The 14,510-nt window shown below is 42.9% G+C and overlaps 2 pseudogenes; both read left to right on the forward strand.

Moving 5' to 3' along the window:
* Positions 1–14,510, forward strand: part of LOC109832872 — an 89,902-nt pseudogene that overhangs the window by 48,110 nt on the left and 27,282 nt on the right.
* LOC109834581 lies at positions 3,729–6,740 on the forward strand (annotated as a pseudogene).

The raw sequence follows: 14,510 nt of genomic DNA on the forward strand, positions 1-14,510 counted from the left end.
AAATTTCAGCCCCAAAATTTTAGCAATTTTGCAAATAAACCCTCTACAATATTTGGTTGCTTTTCACAATTAAACCCCTCTACAATGTTGATTCTTTTGTATGAAAACACCCCCTAAAGTTTGGCCAAATAGGTGGAAAATTTCAGTCCTAAATTTAAGCCCATTTTTGCAAAAAAATCCTCAAATTTCAGTCCACTTTTGCATAAAAGTCCCTAAAATTCGGCCATATTGCATTTATTGCATAAAACTCCCCAAATTTTGGTCCATACACACAACCCATCATCAATATCCCATCTTTTTCATAAAACCCAACTCATGAGAACAAAAAGCTATGACCTTGGTATATAAATTTATGTCATACCACCATCATAAGCACAAAGTTGCAATCTTTCTTAAAAAAGGAGGGAGTTTTGAAGGAAAACTTACCCAAATCAAGAAGTTTCCCTTGAGCTTGAAGATGAAGAAAAAACCCTAGCCCTGAGGGGAGAATATTTTCGGCCAAGAGAGGAGTACAAAATTCGAATTTATGAGGAGAAGGTGGAGGGGTTTTAAAGAGAAGAGTTCTAATGGGTTTAGAGTTCATCAACAAAAAGAAACCATGGTGTTAATTTGGATAAGAGGAGGAAGAAGAGAGAGTTTAGGGGGGAAAAGGATTCCCTTTTGAAAATATGAAAGAGGGGGAAAGCACACACCACAAGAGACAAAAAGGGGGAGAAAGAGACAAGTGTCTCGGCCAAGGCCAAGACACCCACTGATGTCTCAGCCTAGTTTGAGTCCCGGATGCGCTTTTCAAACCCGAATTTCGCTCATTTTTGTCGGTTATTGGATATTTCGATAAAAGTCAACGCATGACGATCTAAACCCTAAGGTCAATGCCGGTCAACGCCTGTCAAAGCGTTGGGATGAAAAGGTCAACATCGGGTGATCCGAAACCCTAAGGTCAACATCGGTCAACGCGTAACCCTAGGTCAACGCCAGTCAAAGCGTTGCGATGAAAAAGTCAACATCGGGTGATCCGAAACCCTAGGTCAACGCGTAACCCTAGGTCGACGCCAGTCAACGCGTTGCAATGAAAAAAATCAATGCGACGGAGATAGTCAGTTCTAAGTCAGCTCAATGACACGAGCTAAACTCAACTCATTGGTTTTAGATTCGAGACTCCGACGACGGCCAGACGATAAACGCAGCGCCAAAAGGACTTCAGCTATTCGTCAAAGTATCGAATAGAGTGAAAATCGAAGGAGTCAAGAATTAAAGCTAACTACAGGTCCTTTACACCGACCGAAGGCTGGACCAATCACATCCAAAGTATCCCAGCCTCTTCTATAAAAGAAACGAGGCTGGAACGCTTTGGAGGGGGTATCTGTAGGCATCAAAAATTACTTATAGGTCGCCACGAACAACTTGGTGCTAAGAAAAGATGATGAACGTCACTATCTAAGTCACAGAAGCCTGATTGATATCGATGAACGCTCAAAGTGAATCGACGAACTACGTAAAATAACGGGATTTCAGAATAACGAAGATACGGATTGATTGACCCTGCGTTGCTTACAAAAGGTGAAACACCGCTCGTATCCCAGTTTAATTCACAAGGACTAAATCATTGGAGCTCATAGGACTCCTAGCCGGCTTTCCAACGCACTTTTAATCGCTCGAATCCGAGCCCGAATGAAGAAGTTACGGCGGAAACGAACGAGTATGCAAAAAGAAGAGTCTCAGCTGAGTTGAGACACCGTAGGGTGTCTCGGCCCAACCGAGACACCCCAAGGTGTCTCGGCCTTGCTGAGACACCTAAGGGTGTCTCCAGACCTAAAAAGCGGTCGTTATGCAGTTTTAACCACCCGGACTTCCTTGGAGCCTATAAATACAGCCTCATGGCCTCATTTTTTCAGATCTGGAATTTTGGAGAATTGGCGAAGCCCTGCCGGATTAAAGATTGATCGAGTTCTTCAACACAGGAGAGAAAGCTTCTTCATATCTACATCACCCGTATCCGTTCCTTAGGTTTATCCCGTTGTGATAATCCTAAGAAGAGCAATTATCTCGCCGTTATCAAGATAAACGCTTCTGCCTCTAGATTCCTTCACGAATCGACGGAGTTTCGGATCTGATCTGATTGTCAGGTAGTCCACGGATATCGATGTCTCCGTCACCGGCCAAAAACCCACGCAAACAAGAAACGACGACGGATCTTGTGTTATTTTCGAGAGAGTTGTAACTTTTATTTCCTTCTTTTATTGAATATTTGAATTCTTTGTAAACGATCAGAATTATAATAAATTCAACCATGAAGGCAACTTTCAGCGAAAACATTAACCAAGGTGGTGACAAGTAGTAAGTTCCAGCATTGCTTGGATTTGCTTCATATTAGCCCGTGTTGATCTACCCAAGAGGGCAATTGCAGAACTACGGTTAGCTTGATCCCGATGGAGGGTACGTAGGCAGCTGCGGTATAGTGACGCAGCTGGTTTGGCCTGGTTTTAGCCTGTTTGGCGTTCGCGGTGTTCTTCTGGTGTTCGTCCCCAATTTGAGGTTTATCAAATGATGGACGGGGTGGAGAATTGTAGAAGAACTTACCTCGACGGTGATCACGTCGGAGATCGGAGCTCGACGGCGATGGCAGAGCCCTCGACGGCGACGACGAGGGGCGACGAGGACTGGTGATGGCGGGCGAGCTCGCCTGTTGCTGATGATGGTGGAGCTCTAACTCAGAGGGGCGACGAGGACTGGTGATGGCGGGCGAGCTCGCCTGTTGCTGATGATGGTGGAGCTCTAACTCATCTGGATGAGGCGTCGCCTGGAGATGGATACTCGCCTGTTGCTGAGGTGAGGGGAGCTCGCCTGCTCGAATCAAAGTCGCCTGCGAGCGAGGAGGCAAGTCGAGGAAACTTGCATGTTGGGCGTGGATCTCGCCTGATGGAGATCAAAGTCGCATGTATTGGATGTCAGCTATAGCCAGCTGGAACTCGTGGCTGAACGTGACCTAGGGTTTCCCTATAAAAAGGCAAACCTTGTTCACAAGATCATGGGTGCAGCTCACTCACGATTTTTCTAGAGGCGTTTTCTCACCTCTGTTGTGGCGGCTCTTCTCAAGGTCAATTGAGAAGTGAATTTTTTGATGAAGAAAAATTGCACAGTCCTGTAGTAAATATTTACTACAGTGAAGAGTTATTGTTGTGAGAGATCTCAAGTTAGAGATTCTCTCTTTTACAAGCTTTGTAATTTCTTGTGGTTAAATAAGAAATTATTTGTGCGGTTCCCGTGGACGTAGTCAAGTTTGCCGAACCACATAAATTTGTTGTCTCGTCTCATATACTTACTGTTTTATCTGTGTAGTCATTTATTGCTTGTATTGGTTAGTTTGAGTTTGGCTTAAACTCTAGCTAAGATTATTTTTTCTCTCGGGGTTAATTAGCTTCCGTGGCGGTGTGGACGTATCGCGCCCCCAACAATATCGTCGGTCATATTTGGTCAGTCATTATTCCAAATTTATTGAGAATGGATTCAGCTTACCGATACATGGAAACTTGTTTCTAATTAAACACGCAAATCACATGGTATATGTACTTTATTGAGGTTGACACCTACGTAAGTTAGTCATGGATACCTCGGGTGCAAATTGAGTATTCAATTATATTGACTTTCGTTCCATTAACTGTTTCCACCCGATTTCAATTATTGTTCGCATTTAGGATTTCTCAGTACTATAAATGTAAGGCTCGCAGGATCATACTTCTACACACAAACAGTACACGGTGCAATACTGTACGGAGTACTATACCACAAAAGCCTCGTTCCCCTTGATTCCAAAAAGATGGTGGCCACAGTTCTAGCTGCCTTCAATGGGAATATGGCTCAACCTCGAACAAGAAACAATGTTCTATCGATCATGAGGAGGTTTAGCGTGACGAGAAACGCACCTCAGCTCGTCAGCCCTTCAGAGCCGACGCCTTCGGGTAGTCTTCCTCTCTCAGCCACCGACAACAGGCCCTACTTTAACACGTACGAGCAGACGGTGCACGTATATCGCCATGGACGAGAACCTGCAAAGGTCATAAAGGAAGCGCTTTCTAGAGCCCTGGTTCCCTACTATCCTGTAGCTGGAAGATTGAGAAGATCAGAGCATGGAAATCTTGAGGTCGACTGTACCGATAATGGAGGTATTGGTTTCGTTGAGGCATCAGCGGATTGTAGCCTTGAGGATGTTAACCACTTCGTTGATCCGCCTCCACTTGTGATTCCGGCAGAGCAACTTCTTCCAACAGATGTAGAGAAGCACCAACCAATTTTCCTGATGCAGGTACTTAGCAGCCCCCCCCCGCCCCCCCCCGCTAAGAAAGGCAACTCTCTTAGGGGTGGCAATTTGTGACAGGACCTACTGACCCGAACCGAGCCAACTATTATAAATGGGTATGGTTATAAATGAGTCGATCCAAAGAACTCACTTACTAATCGGGTCATAAATGGGTCAATCAGTTGATCCGTTTAACTTTTAACACATTTATCATCTAATCCTCAACTTTCAAAATTTATAAAAACACACCCAGAAAATGTTAAAATCTGAAAAATGAAAACTTACAAAGACTAAAAAGTTTATAAGTTAGAAAAAGTCCCCGAAGAAAATGATATTTGTAGAAAACACTCTAAAACTTTTAAAACTTACAAAACACACCCTCAAAATATCTAAACCTCTAACAATTCAAAATCTATGATGATAAATAGGATCATGAAAACTTTGACCATGGACTTTATCTACATAAAATAAGTCGCATTAATTATAAAACTAATATATAAATGGGTCGCTAGGGTCAGGTATGGATAACTCGTTTAATAAATAGGTTGACCCAATTATTAGTTGGGTCAGATCAGATCAATATCATACGTGTCGGATCAAAATTCATATGTGGGTCGGGTCCGATTGACCTATTTGCCACCCCTAAATTGGGTCGGGTTTACCTGTTTGCCACCCCGAAATTTCTCTGTGTGTGTTTTCTCAAGCGGATTCTCTCACATAGGTTGTTAACTAACAATAGTATTCACTTTGTGTTATGCAATGCATGCATGTTGATGTAGCGGAAACTTTTCACAAGACCGTTGGCTATCATATGTAGTACGTTATTTCGTATTTGCAGTCTCTTAACTGTCTAACTATATAATGAGGAGGGCTGGAGAGTATTAAAAACAAGTTTGTATGCTTATTAGAGTTGCTGGGCCTCTCAACAAGGTGTTTTTATAAGCAATCCGAGGATGCTTTTTGAAAGAAATTTCTGCTTAATTATTGTAGTTTTTATATCATATATATACCAAAAATAAGTACCTTATATATTTCAAAATTATCTTATCTATTTTTAGATAGTTAAACTTATGTGTAGTTGGTCATTTTAAATTATTGCTAAATTTATGCCTAGTGTTTAAAATTATGTTTATGCAATATTTTCACAAACACCTTATCGCTTTTGAAGTGTGAGTGTGTATGTATATCATTGCCAATTGGCTATTCTCAGGGTCTTAATTATATATATAAGTTGCATTTCTAAGCTATTTATATAAGTAACTTAATGTAAACTCCAATAAGACCAAAGCTTTGTAAGCATTCCTATTTCATCATTTTCCATATTATTATCTATTCTTCAAGTCTTTTTCCTTCCTAGGTTACACAGTTCAAAATGTGTGGTTTACAGTAGGCATAAATTCATCATGCATTTTTGAATGGCAGGCCGGGCTCGCCCAATTCATGAATGCTGTTGGCGAAATCTCTGCGAGCCTTCCTCAACCATGACAAAAACCAATTTGGTTAGAGAATCCATCATCGACCCTCAGAATTCACTTTCACCATTCTCATTAGCACACGGGCCCAAAGTTTTTTTAATGATTTTGGAACAGCACGTAATAGATCTCTCTCCAGAGCAAATCAACAAGCTGAAGAATAAGTTTATGAAGGAAATTGGAAGAAATGCTCCACTTTCGAAATCCAAGCCGCATTGGTTTGCAATTACGCACAAGGGCAATTAACCTAAGGCCTCGTACAGATGTTACTCTCATATTTCCTATGAACATGAGATCAATACATGATGGGCCAATACAGCACAGATATTGTAGTGGTGGCTACTACGGAAACGCTGCATCACTTGGTCCGTGACCAAATACTGCTGCGTTTGTTGGTGAAGCAACATTACCGGAGTTAGCGAAAATGGTTCAAGATGCCAAGCGGAGGACCATCGATAGATGCTCGGCTTGTTTGAGTCATGGGTTCGACAAGGAGGCGCTGGAAATTGAGCTCTCATATCTGACACTCGGTGTATCTGATTGGAGGCGTCTTGGAGTTTATGATGTTGACTACGGATGGGGTGCACCCATGCACATCATGGCCCACCGCCGAGATCTTGACTCGCCGGTTGGTGTTTGTGAGATTCTATGGTCGCCGGTGTTCGAGGGAGGCGTTCGGTTATGGACACATAGTGTTTGGAAGAAACACTTGGTTGGCTTACTTGATCAACTAAAAATGGTCACATAAACGGAGAATGAATCAATTGGCTTTGGTCTATTGCACTAATTGTGCATCATAAAGGCATCTATGTATGTTCCTTTCGATCAATGAATAAATTAACTCCAAAGTCAAGCAATATCCGATGGTAGATATCTCTTTAATGCGTCATTAACGCAATTGATAAAGACTATATATTATTTGCTTCTCATTATTATTGTGTTAAAGTAAAACTCTATATCTTTTTATGATATCTTGTAGTGGGAAGTAAATATGTATTACCTTATAATTGGTGTTTATGAATTTATGCGTTGTGTTGAGAAATAAATTTCATCATAAATTTTAGAGAAAATGTTGTTATCCACACTACCGAGTTAATTATATATGAGACAAGTGTACTATATATGAGACGAGTGTACATTTTAGTTTTATGTATAAATCAAAAAAGTTATTAATTTTTATTACTCCTTGTTAGGCTATGTGAAGCCTAACTATCAAGCATGCCCTATACTTCAGAAGAGAGGAGGAACAAAGTTGGAACAAGATCGACGATGGAGAAGTTCAAGAAAAAACGACGAAGGAGACAGTTTTCTGCATCGCGGTCGACCGCAATGGCGCGGCGGTCGACGGACGCATGCACAGCTGGGTGCACAGGCCAGGAGCTCATCGGCGGTCGACCGAGCATGGCGCTGCGGTCGACCGGCAAAGTCCAGAGAGCAAGCCAGTCTACAGTCAGCTTCGCGGTCGACCGCACATGACGCTGCGGTCGAACCGACCCAAAGTCCAGAGAGCCTTGATCAGGAATAGGATTCGTCGCGGTCGACCGCACGTGGTACGGCGGTCGACCGGAGTCGGTTTGGCCCAGTTTCGAATTTTAACCTGTTTTGTTCTGTTTCTTTTTTATTGTTAAACCCTTAAGTCTATAAAAGGGTTGATTAGGGCATGATGTAAAGAGACAAAAAAATATGAAATTTTCTCCTGCGGCGGCCGTGGACGTAGTTTCTCACATTGAGAAGCGAACACGTAAATCTGTGTGTTTGAGATTGTTTGATTTTCTCTCTTTCTCCTAAATCTCTATTTCCAAATCGGCATCAGGGATTGTGCATCCCCAACAAGTGGTATCAGAGCGACAGGTCGGTGCGAGCGATTTGAGGTCAGATGACATGGATTTGAGAAGGAAACATCCAAGATTGAGAAGTTTGATGGAACAAACTTCGGTTCTGGAAGATGCAGATGGAGGACTACCTCTATCAAAGGATTTATACCTACCATTGGGAGAGAAGCCGACGATATGAAGATGCGGATTGGAAGCTATTGGATCGAAAGGCCTTGAGGCGATCAGGTTGACCTGTCTAAATCAGTAGCGTTCAACATCAAGAATCAGAATACGACGGTGGATCTCATGCGGCGTTGTCCAGTATGTATGAGCAGCCCTCTGCGCGGAATAAGGTACATCTCATTAAAAAGCTGTTTAATTTGAGGATGTCCGAGAGCCAGAAATTCAAGGAACACCTGAACGAGTTTAACGAGATCACGGATAATTAAATTCGGTCAATATTCAGTTTGACGATGAAATCCAAGCCCTCTTGATACTTGGTCAATTGCCAACAGTTGAAGGTACGTTATCTCGATCAAACGGATCATGTGGCAAATCAAACTGAAGTTTTCAGAGTGGTGACATGATTAACTGAGGAAATAAGAAGACAAGAGGAAGGGATTTCTAATTCAGTGCGGCCTTGAATTTGAGGGCAGAGGAAGAAACAGAAACAGAAATAGAGGAGTAGCCGAGGAAGATCTAACTCGAGGACGAAGCCAAAGTCCAGGAACCGTAAGGGCAAGAAGGAGATCGATTGCTGGAATTGTGGCAAGTTTGGCCACTATGAGAATCAGTGCGCGAGAACCCAAGAAGGATAAGGAAAACAAGACTGAAGCGAACGTGCCCTCAGGAGAATCAGATGATGCCCTAATGTTCGTTGGAGAGCAAAACTGAATCGTGGGTGCTGGATTCAGGAGCTTGTTTAATGCTACCTCAAATAGAGATTTATTTGAGAACTATATTCAGGAAACCTAAAAAAGTCTATCTTGTGATGATCAGCTTGTGATATTGTTGGCAAAGGAGTCGTGCAAATCAAGCTCAATGGGTCTACATGGAAGCTGAGTGATGTGAGAGCATGTTCCTAGCTTGAGGAAAAATCTGATTTCCATAGACAATTGGCGAAAGAGAGGGATACGTATCAACCTTTGCATGTGATACATGGAATGTACAAAGGATCCATGTGTTATTGCCCCGTGGTACGAAGACGGGATCTCTCTACATGACGATAGATGCACGAGGTTCCATTGCAGTGGCTGAAGGCAGTGAAGACCCAATTTTGTGGCACCAGAGGCTAGGTCACATGATTAGCAAAGGCCTAAAGGTTATGCAATCGAACGGGAGTTACCAGGTTTGAGATCGGCTGATATTGACCTATTGAAAGCTGCATTCTAGGGAAACAAAGAGAATAAGCTTCAAAAGGGTTGACAGAACTCCTAAAGAGAGAAGCTTGAGTTAGTTCACACAGATGTGTGGGGCCCAGCATCAGTTCCATCCACCGGCAGGAAGGTTATATTTCGTGACCTTTATAGATGATCACTCGAGGAAGACTTGGGTCTATTTCATGAAACAAATCAGAAGTGTTTAAGTCTTCAAGCGATGGAAGGCTATGGTTGAGAACGAGACCGGTTTGAAGATCAAGAAGCTTCGTTCTGACAACGGCGGCGAGTATGAAGACTCAGAGTTCAAGAAGTTCTGTTATGACAGCGGCATTAGATTAGAGAGGACAGTGCCAGGTACACCCCAGCAGAATGGCGTAGCAGAACGCATGAACAGAACATTGACTGAGAGAGACAGAAGTATGCGGTTACAAGCAGGTTTTTCAAAGCAATTCTGGCAGAAGCAGTCAACACAGCGCCTACTTGATCAACCGGGGACCATCCGTGCCTTTGGAGCACAAATACCTGAAGAAGTATGTGTGGAAAGCAGGTAAACCTTTCTCACCTGAGAGTATTTGGATGTGTTTCATATGTACATCTGAGTGATCATGCTAGAAGCAAACTCGAATCCTAAAGTCCTTAAATGTTTCTTTTTGGCTATGGCGGCGATGAGTTTGGATACAAGTTCTGATGAGCAGAACAAGAAATCATCAGAAGCAGGGATGTGGTCTTAACGAATCAGTCTACTCAAAGACCGTGATGCAGTTCAGCCCACTAGCTCGATGCAAGTGATCCTACATATTCGAGTCTGATTATGCCTCAGGTGAGGCAATCCCGAAGCTAGTTCTAATGAAGAAGAAGAGATGATGATGAGACCACTTCAGAGGGGCAGATGAAGATGGAGAGACTGTTTCGCCCGTTAGAGAGTTGAGGCGGTCAGCTAGAGTTCCCAACCAATCCTAAGTATCCATCACTACAGCTAAGAGCTCATCTCAATTACCTACTTTGAGTGATGGTGGAGAGCCAGAAAGTTATGATGAGGCTCTTCGAGTGGATGATGCGAGCAAGTGGGAGCTCGCCATGAAAGATAAAATAAATCCTTGACACCAACAATACATGGGAAATTGCGAAGCTACCAACGGGAAAAAGGCCTTGAGCAATAAATGGGTGTACAGAATCAAAGAGGAATATGATGGTTCAAGAGATACAAGGCCAGATTGGTGGTTAAAGGATTTCAGCAGAGAGAAGAGGAGTTGATTACAAAGAAATCTTCTCTCAGTAGTCAAACTGACTACCATCAGAACAGTCCTGAGTATTGTTACACGCTGAAGATCTACATCTCGAGCAGCTAGATGTAAAGACAAGCTTTCCTCCACGGTGATCTAGAGGAAGAGATATATATGCAGCAGCCAGAGGGTTTACTCAGAAGGAAAAGAGAGATGGTATGCAGATTGAAGAAGAGCTTGTACGGCCTAAAACAAGCTCCAAGCAATGGTACAAAAAGTTCGATGGATTTATGACACAGGAACGGCTACTCCAGGTGCAATGCTGATCATTGTTGTTTTGTCAAAGAGTTTGACAAGAGTTACATCATCCTGCTCCTATATGTCGACGACATGCTTGTGGCCGGCTCAGACATGAAAGAGATCAAAGACGAATAAGCAGCTGTTGAGTGAGTTTGACATGAAGGACCTAGGCGCAGCGAAGCAGAATATTGGGAATGAAGATCAGCAGAGACAAACTCTTAGGCACACTACGACTATCTCAGGCGGAGTATATTCGACGGGTGCTTGAGAGATTCGGGATGAGTGGTGCTAAGGCCGTCAACACACCGTTACTAGTCATTTCAGATTGACTAAGGAGCAGTGCCCCGAGACTGATGAAGAGAAAGATTACATGGCTAAGGTTCCTTATGCTTCAGCCATCGGAAGCCTTATGTACCGCCATGTATGTGTAGGCTGTCTAAAAATCACAATAGATAGCTTATCCCCATCAACACCGCGATGATGGAAGTTACAATCTGACGACTTCAGAAGGCTGTAATCTGAAGATTCGCGTAGATTGCTGAAGGTTACAATCTGACGACCTACGACAACTGATGGAAGCTCTACTTCAACAGCCTTCACAATCAACATCGGGAGTTACAATCTGACGACCTCCATATTCTCAAGGAGCCAAGACGAAGATTACAAGACAATGATCTTTGCAACGCTATGACAAAAAGAGATTACTTGGTGATAATCTCTGCAAGGCAAGACGCGGAGGTCCTCCCCGTGTTTCAACATCAAAACCCAAGGTCGAACCCCGCGTAACAAACATGCAAAACGCCAGGTCGAAACCCGCGTTACAACATCAAAACGCCGAGGTCGAACCCGCGTTACAACATCAAAACGCCAAGGTCGAACCCCGCGTCACAACATCAAAAACGCCAAGGTCAACCCTCGCGTTTTTCTACGCCCTGCGGGTACCCAACTCCGCGTCTCCAGTCTAAAATGTGGAGTTAGGATCCTGAACGCCAACGTGGGCATTGTTTGACTCATTCAACATGAGCTGAACGGTTCTAAAACCATTTCCCACAATTTGGGGGCGGTTACACCCCATTATGGAGAGAATTAAGGGGGCGGCTACACCCCTTAATTCCCTATAAATATGGATAAACTCAACTGAGTTCCGGGCGCGGCGGGGGATTTTGGCTGGATTTTTTGGATCTGAGAATTGGCAGCAAGGTTGGATTTTTGGCATCTGAACCACACAGGTTGGATTCTAAAGATCTAAACCGTACAGGTTGGAGATTTTTCAGTTCTAAAACAGATAAAGGCTGGCGGCTGGCTCTTTGAAAAGAGGAGATTTAGCAAGGATCAAAACCACTCGGGTTTGGAGATTTGGCGGCAGCGAAATCCTTAAAGATAGGATTTTTGAATCAATCTCAGAGGATCAAATCTGAGGGGATTCGTCAGCAACAGAATGACAGCTTGATCATTAACCGAATTTTCGGTTCCAACAACTCTACTCACAGAGTTCAAACTCGTTCAGAGTTCTTAAAAAAAAACTCATTCAGAGTTAACAAACTTTCCACAGAAGTTCATTGTTCCCACGAGAGAGAGACAGTCGGATCGTCAACGGAGAGCAAATTCAACGCGAGCAATTGAAGGAGGCATTCCATCGCTACCGAGAAGAACCCAATTTTAAACAAAGGGAAAAACCAAATTCGTTTTCCTCTCTTTTGTAATCAAGTTGTAATCGAGATCAAAGGAATCAAAGTCAAATTTTCTTTATTCTCTTCCAAAACGATGAAGGAGACAGTTTTCTGCATCGCGGTCGACCGGCCATGGCGCGGCGGTCGACCGACGTCGTGCACAGCTGGGTGCACAGGCCAGGAGCTCATCGCGGTCGACCGAGCATGGCGCTGCGGTCGACCGGCAAAAGTCCAGAGAGCAAGCCCAGTCTGCAGTCAGCTTCGCGGTCGATCGCACATGGCGCTGCGGTCGACCGCCCAAAGTCCAGAGAGCTCGATTAGGAATAGGATTCGTCGCGGTCGACCGCACGTGGTGCGGCGGTCGACCGGAGTCGGGTTTTGGCCCAGTTTCGAATTTTAACCTGTTTTGTTCTGTTTTCTTTTTTATTGGTTAAACCCTTAAGTCTATAAAAGGGTTGATTAGGGCATGATGTAAAGAGACGAAAAATAGTGAATTTTTCTCCTGCGGCGGCCGTGGACGTAGTTTCTCACATTGAGAAGCGAACCACGTAAATCTTGTGTGTTTGAGATTGTTTGATTTTCTCTCTTCTCTCCTAAATCTCTATTTCCAAATCGCATCAGGGGGGTTGTGCATCCCCAACAAGTGGTATCAGAGCGACCAGGTTCGGCGCGAGCGATTTGAGGTCAGAAACATGGGATCTAAGAAGGAGATATCCAAGATTGAGAAGTTTGATGGAACAAACTTCGGGTTCTGGAAGATGCAGATGGAAGACTACCTCTATCAGAAGGATCTATACCTACCATTGGGAGAGAAGCCGACGGATATGAAAATTATTCAACTACGTACAAGTAATATGCATTTTTATAATATTGAATTATTCAACTACGTACAAGTAATATGCATTTTTATAATCGGAGTGCCCATGACGTCATGGGCACTCCGATTAATAATTAATTGTTTATGAACTTAATTCACATCAGTTTCTCTCCTGATCACATACCCTCCCTCATCAATATCATCTGAATTCTTTTATCGAAAATATTCCAATTAAAGTTTAATTTAATAGGATTCGATGCAACGAAATTTTGTTAAATTAAGTTCTTATATAATTATAAAACCATGTTCTTATTGTAATAGAAAGAAGCAAGCGATTTTAATAAAAGCTGAAATATATTTTATAAAAATATAAGAATTTTACATCTAAAAATTGAAACTTACTGATAAAAAAAACCGAATAACATTACAAATTTATTACACATATGTAGAATCTTTTTGGAGATGATCAATAGAAACTGCAGCTTACAGATCGATAAAAAAAAGCAAGTGATTTTAATACACATATTTTAAAGTTTTAACTATTATAACTAAAATATTATTTTATAAAAATATAAGAAGTTTATCAATTTAAGTAAACATATGGGTTAACTATTAAAGCTGAGAATAGAAATAGGCAACCACATATAACCAACAAAAACGATAACAAACGTTACAAATTAACAATTATTAAGCAACATTAATTGAAAAGTTAAGCATTCATAAAATTAACTACTATAAACTAATACCATTCGTAATAGCAGCTTCATCATTGTGATTAGTCAAAAACACAACAGGGCACTAAACTCAATCAGATGGAGTTTGCTCTCCTAATCTGGAAAATTAAGATTAAGAAGAAACCTCGCCAATGTTAGTGCTCGTGCATACACGGACGACTCCAGTTATTTTCTATTGGAGGTTTTTCCTTTTAAACCCAAAGCTTTACTCTGATCTGTGTTTGAACCCAAGTAGTTTTATTTATTTTTATAAACCTAAATAACTAATTTATATATTTGTCTTTAAACCCAATCTCCCAAATATGTAGCACTACGTGTCTATATGGTCCCCTTTTAAGAAAAAACCCCTAAAATACCCCTTTCTTGTTAGAATGAGGGTGAAGATCAAACCTCATTTCCGATGAGGAGCGCTGGCGAGGAGCTCCGACGAGATCGATGTCGTCGCGGGCGGAGCTGGAGGCGTAGCCCAGGTGAGATTCGAAAGAGAGAGATACTCGGTCGACCGCCGCACCGTGCGGTCGACCGCGACGAATCCTATTCCTGATCGAGCTCTCTGGACTTTGGGCGGTCGACGCAGCGCCATGTGCGGTCGACCGTGATGCTGTCCGCCAGTCTGGGCTTGCTCGGACTTTTGCGGTCGCACCGAGCGCCATGGGTCGACCGCGATGAGCTCCTAGCCTGTGCACCCAGCTGTGCACGACGTCTGGTCGACCCCGCGCCATTGGCGTCGACCGCGATGCAGAAAACTGTCTCTTTCGTCGTTTGCTTGAACTTCGTCGTCGTCGATCATTTCCTACCTGTTCC

The sequence above is a fragment of the Asparagus officinalis genome, chromosome 3 (genome assembly GCF_001876935.1).
Source record: "Asparagus officinalis chromosome 3, Aspof.V1, whole genome shotgun sequence".
NCBI classification, from domain to species: domain Eukaryota; kingdom Viridiplantae; phylum Streptophyta; class Magnoliopsida; order Asparagales; family Asparagaceae; genus Asparagus; species Asparagus officinalis.